Raw genomic sequence first — 13,528 nt, 5'->3', positions numbered from 1 at the left:
AGGGGCCATGTCAATGGTAGAGTGGGCGGGGTTATGCCATCATGATGCCCCTGAACATGATGTCATGATGCATAACTACGCCCACTCTCCCATTGCAATGGGAGGGTGGGCAGGTTGTGTGCAGTGACAGCCCGCCCACTCTCCCATCGCAGGCTTAGATCTGGGGACATGTTCTGCAGCTCTGGCTTGTGCACACCCCCCCCCAGTGGGGTCCTTCTCCTGACCCTGCTCGGGGTGGCACCAGCCAGAGCTACGGAACACCCAAAGGGCGGCACGCGGGTCGTAGTTTGCCCATGCCTGGTCTACACAAATGACTGTTCTATGTCATTGACAATATGAGGAGTTCTATAATCAAATCCTTTAATATTGTCCTTATAAAATACATGTGTCCCAAATATTGTGTTACTGTCAGAATCACTAGGTGAAAATGAAGAAAAAAACTAATGCAGCTAGAATATCTAAGGACAAGTGGGTAATAACATAATAATATTTTTGGTGGTGGTGGGGGGGGTTACATATTGTTATTATTAATAATTGCAAATGGCAGAAAGATACAGACAATGACACAGGAGGAGGTGAGGACCCTGCCCAGAACAGCTTACAATCAAAGCGGTTGGGGAAGTAGCAAACATATGCCTTAACAAAACATGAGAACCCCATGCATTTTTACAGTACATACAAAGCTTTCATCTAGTACAGGGGTGTCAAACTCAAACACACAGTGGGCCAAAATTAAAAACTTAGGCAAAGTCATGGGCCAAACTTGAAACTGAATTAGCACGGCTACTACAATTCCCTGCGTCAAGAAAACAGTCCAATGTGGGGCTTAATGTTATGAGTGGCTGGAACTCCCTCTTCACTGAAATAGCACCGCTACTACAATTCCCTGCGTCTATAAAACAGTCCAATGTGGGGCCACGCATAGGCAGAGAGGCCTTTGGTCCAAGGAATGGGAGTGATGCCGCTACTACAATTCCCGGCATTAGTTGCGTCTATAAAACAGTCCAATGTGGGGCCAGGCATAGGTAGAGAAGCCGCTGGTCTATAGATGTGAGTTATGACAAAAATTGTAGTAGCAGCGCTATTTTAATGAAGCGGCGGGCCAGTTGCAGTTCATTTTTAGGATTTCTTTGGGGGCCAAAAAAAAGGACGTTGCGGGCCAGAGTTTGACACCCCTGATCTAGTACATATTGAAGAAAAAAAAGGACATTTCATTACTGTTGATTTTTTTTTTAATACCTAAACTAAACACTAAATATTTACACATTTAACTAAAATATTTTTCTCCAGGTTATTATTTTTACAAGGACTCCAAATATGTGCATGTAAAAAATATAAAAGAATATAAAATGAACAGAGAAAGGTACAGCTGATCACCAAATTTGTGACTGATAAGTAAAGAATTAATCATGAAGTCCTTATACCTGCTCACAGAGCTGACAGTTTGGGATTGTAGTAGTTTAATCAACAACAGCAAGCTACACCTGCTCACACTGTTGAAGTTTATCATTATTAAAGGTATTGACACCCACTTTGTGGTTCACATGTTTTTTTGATTGTATTTCATATTATTCTGTACTTGCAGAGATTTGAAAGGGATAAATCACAGGGGCATGTGCCTGTATTGCAGAGATGTACAGCATATGTGTTTTTTTTTTGTTTTGCGCTGACTCAAAGTAAATGTTAGGTATGTATAATAGGCAGACACACCTAACACTGTTCTTAGCTCTCTAACAACATGGAGGAACCACAGGTTGTCAGGGAAAGAGTAGTGCAGCATCAGGTATACAGATACAACAGCCATTCTTGGGTATGAGCCTAGTGCTAATTCTCAAGCCACAGAAAGTAAAATATATAAAAAAAAATATCTGCCAGGTGTTTAATCTTTCCCTTCGTTCCACCTAAATGTTTTTTAATTACATATTACAGATTTCTTTATTACAAGGTGAATGCTGAATTTCACTGGGACCCCTGGACAGCCAAATAGTAGGTTGACCTTAATTTACATTTTGTTCTCCTTGGTGGCATATGAATGCTTAAATTACCTGCTATTATCTGTAAAGTGCTGGTACCGTGGTACAGACATCCACTCCTATGCCTTGCCTTAGAAAATCAATCTTTCAGCAGTAAACGGACAATGTCATGTAACTGCACACACACATGGCTGCAAATCTACCAAGTATTACAGCCCTAATTATTATCAGGGGAGTTTGGGGTCATATACATTTATCAGTTTATAAAAAAAAAGAACTGTAATCTAAATTAAAGTCATTTTTAATAGTTTGTTCCTTTGGTGTTTTGCATCTGGAAACTTAAGAGCTTTTTAATGTGTTTTATTTTCTAAGGATCTTTAGGTTTGAAAAAATCTTGGCGTTAAGTTCATAGTGACCAAACCTCTTTTCCCCTAGAACTACATCTTCAGCCCTCTTGGGAAAAAAGGCAGCAAAGATTTTCGATGAGACAATGGGTCTGATTTATTAAAGCTCCCCAAGGCTGGAGAGAATACACTTTCATCAGTGAAGCTGGGTGATCCAACAAATCTGGATTAGATCTGGTCCAGGTTTGAAAACATTTGCTAACAAATAGCAAATGATTTTTAAGAAATCCATTTCAGGTTTGTTGAATCACCCAGCTTCACTGATGAAGGTGTATTCTCTCCAGCTTTGTTGAGCTTTAATAAATCAGGCCCAATGGATGCATGAGACATTGAAATGAGAGATCACTGTGTTGTCATCTCACATAAAAGTTAGAAGTTTAGGGGATTTCTTGGAGATCAACTGGTAATTTTAAAGTTATATATCTTAACAGAAGGTTTTTTTCTACGGATTTTTTGTGTGCTACTCAGACCTGTTAAGCTATGACTATAATACTGTAAGTATTGACATTGATTTTTTTTAAATAATACTTTTGGAAATAAATATTTCCACATGCAAAATATTCATTCTTTTTATAGGACTGGAAAAGGGTAAGGAAAAAGCAGTAGTTGTACAGCCGTGTCCCCTCCTTATATCACCTGCTTAGAGAGGAAATTTCAGGGAAGTGTAAAGGAATTTTAAGTTGCTAATAAATAAATTCATTTTATACTGTTTCTTCCATTGTGGATATTATTAATATTATTATTATTATTAATACCAATAATAATAATATTAGTCCCCAAATCCCTGTTATTTGTTGGGATTCTCCTTCTTTTGAAACCAAATCTCTCCGTCTCTTTTTCCTCCCAACTTGTCCTTCTTTTTGGGGTGATGTATAGACCACGTTTTAAAAATCTATTTTTACTTACAAAACTAGGGGGTGTACAATGCCCACATACGTTGTGTTAAATGGTGTCCCAAATATGTTTTCTTGGACTTTAAACAGTATTGCCAATGTTTGTTTTGGTGTCTGTGCCAATGTAATTTATTCCTAAACAGCTCTGCCACATAGCACATGCCTGGAGATCTGAAAGTTCCCTAATATAATACGGTCACATCCCTGCTCCCAGTGAATGACTAGACAGTGAACGACCAAGGGCAAAGGACTTCTCTGTGTCGCCCTGCTCTGTTCTCCTATCAGCACATCTGACTGTGCTACTTCAGGCTAAATTCTGCTGTATAGTGGATTGCAAGAGGCTGATACAAAGTTAAATTCACATATATATGCTAGCTGATTTAACAATTTAACAATAGACTTCAAGAAGAACTATAGACAACATTTCTCTTCTATTCCTATATATTTGTCATAACATAATTTTTTGAGAAATAGTTAAACTTGTTTGCGTTATCTTAGGGAGGCTGATCTTATTTCATAGATATAAGTCGAGGAAACGATAATTGCTTCTAATTGGAGTGCAAACAAACCTGCAAGACTTCCAATGGCATAGAATTGACAACAATTTCTCACCTGTACAGCTCTACTTCTGAAGAAGACATGGCCTATCCATACAATATGATTGCTACCAGCTCTATTATACAGTGAAATAAGGGGAACTGTGTATTTCACACAAATGACATTATGTTTGGACAAAGGAATGTAAGATAACTATATGGCTGATAGGAGCTGGGAGACCAGTTTTTATTGTATGTTATGCCAGACTGTTTTTCCGCTTATTAGTAATAAATACCACGTAATAAATACCAGCATGAATTTGTGTTTCTGTTAATCTGCCTTCAGCGTTCAGTGATTGCATTTCATTTGTTTAACAGGACATTATATTACCAATAATATAATTTATGTAATGTTGTCTCCTGCTTCTTGTTTATGTGTTGCTGATTCAAAAATAAACCCCAAAAGTGATGGACCTAAGGAGAAAAGAAAATGGAAGATTATTTTTAACTGAAGTGAAAGCTCAGAATACCAATACTAAAAGACCTGCTTCTATTGATGAAAAGCTCTTACCATTGCAGCTATTGACTCGGATAACCAAAGCTGATGCAAATAGGAAAGCCCACAGTCCTCTTCAGATATGGCCAGAAGCCAACATCCATATTGTACTGCTAATAAAGAATCACAAACATTTTTGTTGTTGTATTTAAAGACATAACTAACATATTGTTAGATTTAAATAAAATGAATGCAGCGTATATCCCAACCTAGTTATTATGTATAAGGAAAACTGGTGAATAAAGAATATTGTAGGTGGTACTTTGTTGGCCTACTGAAGGGCATGATAGACATGGGGTGAGGTTTCTTGTTTCTGCTCAATCCCAAATGTCTGGTATTGCAAAGCAAAACTTAGGATAATGTAGCCATCTAGCAACATAATTAAATTGTAGTAATCATTTTAAAGAAACTTCTCCCAATTCAGTGCATCTTGTTAGTTCCATTAAGCCCAAAAGCTTTACCATGGGGAAGGCCACATGCTCCCCAATACCTGGAAAACCTGCGCTGTTAGAACAACTCTTTCAATGGCTCCAATAGAGCAGCAAGGTAGCATGGACTGGGGAGTATACCCTTAAACCTAAGTGAACCTAATCTAATTTGAAACATGTGCTCAGTACTGTAAACATTTTATACAATGTTCAGGTAAGATTCAGTTTTGGATTAGCCAGTAAAGGTTGCCAATCAGTCTGTTTTAAAAGATAGCAGTGACCCTTAGACTGGCCAAACATTAGTAGGGACGTTCTAAAAAAATATCTGCAACATATATGGTCCCACCTTCTGATGACCAGAATGTGGTCCTGCCCCATCCCACCTATAAACCCTCCACAAGGGCCATGCTCTTGACCATGAAAGTTGGGTGAATATCTATTATTATTATTTTTATTATTAATAAACAGGATTTATATAGCGCCAACATATTACGCAGCGCTGTACAATAAATAGGGATTGCAAATGACAGACTAATACAGACAGTGATACAGGAGGAGAGGACCCTGCCCCGAAGAGCTTACAATCTAGTAGGTGGGGGAATTTCACACGTAGTAGGATGGGAGAACTTGTAGTGGTGGGAAGTAGTGATGGTTTCAAATGACAGAAGAAGATGGGTAGGCAAGTTTGAAAAAAATGGGTTTTGAGCGCTCTTTTAAATGAGCAGAAAGTAGGAGCAAGCCGAATAGGATGAGGAAGACCATTCCAGAGAGTTGGGGCTGCTCTAGAGAAGTCTTGTATCCGTGCGTGTGGCTGCAGCATTCATGATAGATTGTAGAGGAGAGAGTCGGGTTAGTGGAATACCAGAGAGAAGGATGTTACAGTAGTCCAGACGAGAGATGATAAGAGCATGTACAAGGAGTTTGGTGGTCTCAGCGGACAGGTAGGGGCGGATTTTGGAGATGTTGCGTAGGTGAAAGTGACAGGACCTGGAAATGTTCTGAATATGGGGGGTAAATGAGAGGGCCGAGTCAAAGGTGACACCAAGACAACGTGCCTGAGGGGAGGGCCGAATAACAGTGTTGTTAACAGTTAGATATATGTCGGGGGGGTTCAGGGTGTTTCAGGAATCGGTCAGACATCCATGATTTGATGGCTGACAGGCAGCATGAGACCTTATCCAGGACTGAGGGAGACAGGTCAGGGGTGGACAGATAAATTTGAGTGTCATCAGCATACAGATGGTACTGTAAGCCAAAGGAGGATATGTGACTACCGAGAGAGGAGGTGTACAGAGAAAAGAGAACCGGTCCAAGGACTGACCCTTGGGGAACACCAACAGGGAGGAGAGTGGGTGAGGAGGAGTTACCATTGAAAGAAACTTGAAAGGAGCGGTCAGACAGATAGGAAGCAAACCAAGAGAGAGCAGTGTCACAGATACCAGAGAGAGCAGAGAAAGCAGTGTCACTGATATTTCAGTAATATCTATATGCTAGTGTGTCTTCAGCAAGGGGACTGGTAACAATGAGGGATCTAATTTCCAAGCACCTGGAGATTTCTAACATGTCTTTTCAGTAATATTGTTATCTGTCCAATAGATCCTTTGCATATATTTCAACCATTCATTTTTATAAATGAAAATGGTATGCCGATGAGATATAAACAGTGTCTAATTATATTAAACTCAGGGTGTATATGTTTATACAACCTGCAAACAAGAGGTAGTAACCAGTAGCTGAATAGCTCAAAGGATCTCATTAATGAGACCTGCATATGTCAACCCCAGCCTGTTCTGGACACCAGAGAAGCAAAGGGACTAATTAACGTGGTCCATGAGTCAGCTGTCAGGTGCCAATTGTATATGTTAATTACCAAAGCACTGCCAGGAGTAGGATTTTAAGGGATACACTTTGTCCCCAGTGAAATAGTATGCATAAAATAGCACCCAGCACAGCTAAATATTATGCAGCTAGACAACTATGCAGGGATTATTTACAGTACCTAAACTACATTATGTGGTAAAGTACAGGAATATTTGAACAACATTGTTATGTATACCTGTTTGTCTTCTGCAGCTATATATATATATATATTTATACATATATATATATTGTAATATGCTGGCATTTTATCCATTTTATCAGTGAAATTTATTAAAGATCATTGCAACCCATTGACTGTAAAGCAACAATGCAAAGCCTAAGCATTTTTAATATAAATTATTAAATCAACATTTTTATTACTTCAAAAAATAAAAACAGCCAAAGGTTAATCCAGTTTAAACTATGGTAATTCTAATGCTGTTTTTGTACTGGTAATCCAGAACAAAGCGAAGTAAATCCCAATGAAGCAACTGCGTCAGTATTCTAAAAATAGGATAAAAATCGTTCTAGGCATAGACACTACATTTTATAATTTTGATAAATCTGGGGGAATCATTGTAGAGATCAATCAATGTGTTCCTATAGAACAATTAGGATGCCATTAACGATTAATGGACCATATTCATTGTGATAATGCGTATGTATCAGCATAGAAATTAGAACACTTTAATGTGAACACCCCATACCATCAGTGTGTTTCTCTACATCAGATGCAGTTTTTTTCGGTCAAATACCTTTGCTGTGTGTTCGCTGCATGTATGCTGCATAGAAATTTTTTGAAGTTTTGGTAAATGTAGATACATCTACATGTTCATATATGTTTATGAAATGCGTAGGGTGGAGTTCATCTTGATGTCACATAGTGACTTTGTATTTAGGTGTTACATAGCTTATGGACTGTGAGCTTTTTTATCACTAGAGAGTAGAGTGTGAATTTCTATCTTGCTGGAAGTTTTTTTTATCATTTTTAATGCCCTTGTTTTATAAAAAAAAAGTACACTAACACTTTTTTTGTCTATAGGTTTCTCATGAATTTCTGTGTAGAAGTGGATTTATCCTTCCCCTGTTGTGATGTACAATCCAACAAAAGGAACTACGGCACAGGGCAAAGAAAGCCTGTATATGATTCAAGAAAAAACAGCAAGAAGAAACAACCACCATACTTCAGTACAGTTGACAATAGAAAATCCAGCCATCATAAACCCGGTTCCTTCAGTTTTACGGCATGAATTGCGCATTTTTAATACAGGGACTGTGGTACACTGTTTGGCCACTTATGTTTTAATGGCACTGTTCTGCAAAAACAACTGTTAGGTCTTGCTTGCTACACTAAATACACGTTGAGACGTCCCTGCTGCCAGCTCCCTGGAACTGTGCCAGATGTCCGCGGTGCTGCGAGGGGAAGGCTGGTCTATGTGTGAAGGAAAGTATAACCTTCAAAAATCCTGAATTTTCGAAAATCCGGAACCCCCTGGGCTGGAGGTTGCCGGATTTTTGAATGTTAACTGTATTTAACTTTTTATTACAGATCAAGTATGTACAAAGAGGTGAGAGTACAACATTTGTGGCAAATACAAATCAAAGGCAAAGATTAACAGAATGAGAAATTGCCATCAATATTTGAAAAAAAGGAAAAGATATATAATAACAATGACAAGTGCTGCATATGTTATAAAAAGATTATCCTGATAAGTACCATGATAACAGTCATTCATATCCTGTCCAGCATAAATTTAACAATATGGGCGGAGGGCGATAGTTAGGAATATTAGAGAAGAGTGGAAAGAGAGGGGGACAGGATCTTTGTGTACACTAAGAGAACAAAGCCTGAAATGTGGCAGATTTATTATAGAAAAGCCATGCATAGTACAAACTATTTTCAATGACAGCCCGTTCTAATATTTTCACATGACACCAGATAATAATTACAGATAATACAGTGCTTTGTGAAAGTATTCATCACATTCACTAAGGACAGTGAATTATCTCTTGCAAAATGATCTTTGCTAAATCAACATCCTATATTTCTTTAATAAATTAAGCGCATGGAGTGTAAGTGGATTTAAATGTTTTGAAGGTAAATTTGGGTTCCTGTTCTGGGAGTCCTCCTTGCTGATGGAACACAAGGCATCAATTGGAATTAACAAGACATCAGCTGTAGTTATAACCTGCTTCTAGGGTTGGAAAACTGGTTTTCCAATCACACTGGTAACAGATTATGTATTCTATAGGATTATGCATTCTATGAAGGAACCAATAAAGTGACACACCCTAAACAAACATCCCTGAACAAAGTAATCCTGGCCACTTCTGGAGGATGGGGAGAAGGACATTTTGGGAAGTAAAAAAATGAGCCACTGAGACATTAAATTCACTTTAAGGATCACAGAGGTTGCTGCTGATACTAAACCTGGCCTCCTTGTGACATTTTCAGGTGGGGATTTCAGAATTGTGGCTGTAGAAAATCCCAAAGTTCCCTAAACTACTGTCTGAAGTTCTGCAAAAAGAACTTCTGTTTACCCCAATCTGCCTGCAAAGTCTCACAAATACCTGCTAGTAAAATATATCTCATCTCAGCTTCATGTGATGGGGGACAACACTGTTGCACTGCTAGTAAATTTAGAAGTGTTGTCCCTCTTATAGGCTGTGTCTGCTTGCAATACAATGGGATGAGAAGATGTTGTTGGGTGTAGCTATTAGCATTTTCACTGTTAATTTATAGTCCAGTAGCTTGTCAGTCAACAATTGGTAACACCCAGCCCTGCCCACTGCTTTCTGGATTGGTGGACTCGACAGTGCTGCTAAAATCCTCCCGCTGTGTTCTGCAGTGTCTGCAAGGGCGAGCATGTGAGACACTGGTGATGGAGGATTGTTTGTCTCAAACAAGGTTCAAGAAGTTTTCTTTCTTTATCAGGTGTGTACCTCACATGGTAAATGAAATGAGTACCTGTTTACATTGCCAGGAGCTAAGATGCAATACAAATTGCGGATGTGGCAGAGATAATTATGGGGCAGTTGCCTGCATTGCATTTTATAATTATTGCTTCTCCATTAAGGATAGTAGAACATTTTACCAGACTCATGGGCCTCATTGTTCAGAGACATTTACAGAGCATTTCCAATGCAGTGTGAGCAAGTGAATGGTGGAAGGGCCTGTACATAGTAATGTAATGTAAACAAACATATAACAACACCTACCTAGCACCATTGTGTTTGTTGCAGGCTTGTTCAGACACATGTGATGCATTTAGCTGCATTTGTTATGACTGCACCTTTACCTTTTACACAAAAATTCAGGTTGAGTGAAGTATTAAGCTTAACTTTTTTTTTTTAATATTTAGTTTGGAACAATAAACTACACAATAATCATATAATCTTTAAACGAAAATCACAATAGAAAGATGTTCTGCTTGATTGAAAAAGTGATTGTTTGTTCTAGTAACATGCCCTAGTAACCTTTGTTCTATTAAGACAACTTTGTAGAACTTTTCAGTTTGAATGTGTTTAAGACATAATTGAAATGCTTACGTATAGAAGCACACATTCCTAGCTTTCAGTTGTCATTGCTTTGTATGACTGTTTGCATGTGCGTGTCTACAGCAGGCTCCGAGTTTTTTACTGGATTCATGCAGACAGACTAGAAACTCACATTTGCATCTCTCCCTATTGCTAGTGATGAGTTTCATCCTTTGCTTTCTGATTTTACATGGAAATTCATCTTGTCATCTGCTCAGCAAAAAGCCAGCATAGACAGGTTTTATGATGATCACTTATGTAAACTACAGTATTAAATTAGGAGAAGGGTAATGTGTGAAAGTCAGTAGCCACCAGATTTCAGATTGTTGTACCTATAAAATTTAAAGATCAACTACTGTTTGTCATGAAATAGTATAGGAAGTGAACAAAAATCCAATGACCAAACTATCAAAACAACCCAAATACACTCACTGACCACTTTATTAGATACTTCTTGTTAGTACAAGGATAGACCCCCTTTGACATTCAAACTTCTTTAATTCTTCGTAGTACATCTTCAACAACAAGGTGCTGGGAACATTCCTAAGGGATTTTGGTCCATATTGATTTGATATTATCATGTAATTGCTGCAGATTTGTTGGCTGCACATGCATGATGTGTATCTCCAGTTTCAGCAGATCCCATAGGTACTCTGGTGACTGTGAAGGCTGTTTTATGGTGCAGATTCCTGCATTGCATTTTATGAGTATTGCTTCTCCATTCATGATAGTATGAAATTTCGACAGACTTAGGTCTCACTGTTCATTAACAAGCTAGAATTCGGTGACTGTGGAGGCTGCTTGAGGACAGTGAATTAATTGTAATTTCAAGAAACCTCCCTGAGATGGTTTGAGCTTTGTGACATGGTGCATTATCCTGCTGTAAGTAGCCATCAGAAGATAGGTACACCAGGCTCATAAAGGGATGGACATAATCTGCAGCAATACTAAGAACGGCTGTAGAATTTCTATACTTTTAATGCTCAGCTAATATTAGGAGGCTCAAAGTGCTCAAAGAAAATATCCCTAGCACCATTCTACCAAAAACCTGAACCATTGATATAAGACAGGATGGATCCATGCTTTCATGTTGTTGAAGCCAAAATCTGACTACTATCTGAATTCTGCCGCATAAATCGAGAACCATGAGACCAGTTAACATTTTGGCAGTATTCTCTTGTCCAATTTTGGTGAGCCCATGTGAATTGCCGCCTCGGTTGTGGTGAGTATTTGTTTTTAGTTATTGTCTATCAGCAAAAACCGGTCTGGCTATTCTCCTCTGACCTCTGGTATCAAGAAGTCATTATTGCCAAGGGAACTGTCGCTTAGTGGACTTTTTTTCCTTTTTTAGACCGTTCTCTGTAAACCCTAGAGATGGTTGTGTGTGAAAATCCTAGCAGATAAACATTTCCTGGTACTAACATCCATGTCATGTTCAAAGTCACTTACTGTAAATCTTTTTTTCCCAATTCTGATGCTCGGTTTAAAATTCAGGAGGCTTTCAAAGCTGGAAAGTAAGAGAGTGAGTGGTGAATTCAAGTTGAAATAGATTGTGTGTCCTTGAGGACAGTGTGCCAACCCTTTAGTAATCAACAGAATATATAAAACAAACAGAAAAAAAGGGTTTTTGGCAAACAAGAATGTATTGTAATCAGTAATACAGCCTATAAACAACAATACATCACATTAGCGTACTGGTGAGCCAATATACAAGTTGTGGTCCTGTGCAGTACTATTTGGGCACTGGAGGGCGCTATACATAAGTCATTTACCTTTGTGTGCACATATATTTCCGTATCCTGTATTACTGCAGTTCATGGTGACCGTATTTTTAAAACCCGACGCGTTACGCCTCTCGGCTTCCTCGGGGGTAAGGGTACATCAGCGAATTTCTATGCATGCAGTTATAGGCTCTAAACATATACATTTGTTTATATAACAAATAACTTACATGATATTGTTGTGGCACTTGATTCAGTAGATGTTGGTAATAGGGGAATGTTTCCAACATTTGGGGCCAAAAAGGCAGTGTTGTTTGAGAAAGGGTACACATGAAATGTGTACTTAGAGGCATCACAGTGTAAGATGGATATATAGTATAGTACCAACCAGTGATTTCTAAGTTGTAAGGATGCAGTCCTGACAGACAGAGATGTCGTCTGCTGCTGGCGTGCAGAGGAGCAGGGAGATCCCAGGGAGCAGCCTCAATGTATAGGACGGCATTTCAGGCATTTTCACCTCCCACCGCTCCACGTGCACGCTGCCCGCGTCTGGGGAAGTCTGGGACTGGGTACTATACTATATATCTATACTCACTAGTAGGCGTCCTTTACATTTGTTATAATTAGTAACTATTCATTCTAGATATACCCATCTTACACTGTGATGCCTCTAAGAACATATTTCATGTGTACCCTTTCTCAAACAACACTGCCTTTTGGGCCCCAAATGTTGGAAACCTTCCCCTATTACCAACATCTACTGAATCAAGTCTCACAACAATATCATATAAGTTATTTGTTTAACCTATCACTATAAATAAAAATCTCCTATTCTCACTTCCATATTCCTACTAGAATGTTTATATGATATGATATATTTTGATGTATTTTTACAAAACCACAGTTATTATTTCCTTTGTCAACTTTTGAAACTGCAACTGACCTTACATATGTAATTAAGTACTCCATATCTCTGAACCCATTATTTCTTACAGAATATTAATATTACTGTCTATGTATATGTTTATATATTTAGAGACTATAACTGAATGCATATAAATTTGCTGATGTATCGTTACCCCTGAGGAAGCCGATAGGCGAAACGCGTTGGGTCACCATGAACTGATACTTTTTTGCAGTGATACAAGGTACGGATATATATGCGCACACTAAGGTAGATGATAGTAAATAATAATAGTAAATAATACTGCACGGGACCACAACTTGTATGGTGGCCCACCAGTACTGTATTGTGATATATTGCTTTTTTATGGGCTGTATTACTGATTACAATAAATTCTTGTTTGCCAAAAACCCTTTCTTTTCTGTTTGCTTTATATATACTCTTTCGAAGCTCTAACCCCTGCAAATGCAACAAGGACTCAATAGTAATCTGAGTATTAGGGGTTCTGGGAACCTGTTTCCAAAGATGCCGTATATTTAAAGGCACATACCCTGTTTCCCCGATGATAAGACACTGTCTTATTTTTTTTGGAAGGCCAAAATATGCTCTAGGGCTTATTTTCAGGGGGGTGCCTTATTTACCCATGAAGAAGACTACAGTACACAGTTATTGTTCATGTGCCATTCATGTCCACTTCTGATCAATCTGTGCCAATC

At 38.5% G+C, this 13,528-nt stretch overlaps 1 long non-coding RNA gene across 1 annotated transcript in view; it reads right to left on the bottom strand.

The window, feature by feature from the left end:
- Positions 1-3,857: 3,857 nt before the first annotated feature.
- Positions 3,858-13,528, bottom strand: part of LOC140327810 (uncharacterized) — a 15,106-nt gene continuing 5,435 nt past the window's right edge. Inside the window, exons 2-4 of the long non-coding RNA XR_011920137.1 lie at positions 11,637-11,694; positions 4,378-4,475; positions 3,858-4,280 (exon numbers count right to left, since the gene is read on the bottom strand). This is a non-coding gene — a long non-coding RNA (uncharacterized lncRNA). The remainder of the gene's footprint in view (positions 4,281-4,377; positions 4,476-11,636; positions 11,695-13,528) is intronic.

This window comes from Pyxicephalus adspersus, chromosome 3 (assembly GCF_032062135.1).
Source record: "Pyxicephalus adspersus chromosome 3, UCB_Pads_2.0, whole genome shotgun sequence".
Classification (NCBI taxonomy): domain Eukaryota; kingdom Metazoa; phylum Chordata; class Amphibia; order Anura; family Pyxicephalidae; genus Pyxicephalus; species Pyxicephalus adspersus.
The sequence above is the reverse complement of the archived record's forward strand: the minus strand, read 5'-3'. Positions and strand labels throughout refer to the sequence as shown.